Below are 880 nucleotides of genomic sequence, written 5' to 3'. Positions count from 1 at the left end.
CTCCCTTTAAATAATCTTGTATCATTTCATGTGACATGTAAGAATAGTACACTTAAAACAGTATACTTTCATTTTCCTCCTCTGGTCCTTGGTGAAATTGTTGTCATACATTTTGCTTGTGCATATGTTATAAACCCCACACACTTTATTACGTTTGCTTTAAATAGTCACATATCTTCTAAAGAAATTAAGTAGGAGAAAGAATGTTTTTGTTTTTATACACATATTTACTCTCCCTGGTGTTCTTTATTCCTTTGTGTGGAATAAAATTTCCATCTGTTATAGTTTTTTTTTTTCTCCTGCCTGAAAAGTTCCTTTAAAATTCCTGCAGTCTACTAGTCACACATTCTTTGTTTTACTAGGAAAAGCCATCTCTTTCACCTTTATCTTTTTTCTTTTTCTTCCTTTGTACGGTATGCTTACATTTATAACGTTCGGGCCTGTACATTTAAAGACACATAGAGTGCTTGGTTTGGCAGCACATAGAATTGGAACGACACAGGGGCAGATTGGCATGGTCCCTGCCCAAGGATGATGTGCAAATTTAGAAGCATTCAAGTCTTTAGTACTGAATGCAGTGCACTTAAAAATAGTTAACATAGTAAATTTTATGTTATGTATGTTATACCACAGGTAAAAAAAAAAAATGCATAGAAATGGGTCCTGGCTCAGTTGGTAGAGCATGAAACTCTTGATATCAGGATTTTAAGTTGGAGCCCCAGGTTGAGTGTAGAGATTATTTAAAAATAAAATCTTAAAAAAAAAAGAAAAAGAAAAAGGAATGGGTCTAGAAATACACATACAAAACTGTTAACATTGGCCTGCTCCTGGGAAGAGGGGTTGGGGTAAAGAACAACTTCCAGATTTTTCCTTCAATTTT

The 880-nt window shown here is 34.2% G+C and overlaps 1 non-coding gene across 1 annotated transcript; it reads left to right on the top strand.

The window, feature by feature from the left end:
- The first annotated feature begins 463 nt into the window (after positions 1-463).
- LOC123845113 (U6 spliceosomal RNA) lies at positions 464-565 on the top strand. The gene has a single exon (XR_006790954.1). It is a non-coding gene; the product is annotated as a U6 spliceosomal RNA (small nuclear RNA).
- Positions 566-880: the final 315 nt, after the last annotated feature.

Source organism: Mirounga angustirostris, unplaced genomic scaffold (assembly GCF_029215605.1).
Source record: "Mirounga angustirostris isolate CCGP_5_RB_7025 unplaced genomic scaffold, mMirAng1.0.hap1 SCAF_5, whole genome shotgun sequence".
NCBI lineage: Eukaryota > Metazoa > Chordata > Mammalia > Carnivora > Phocidae > Mirounga > Mirounga angustirostris.
The sequence above is the reverse complement of the archived record's forward strand: the minus strand, read 5'-3'. Positions and strand labels throughout refer to the sequence as shown.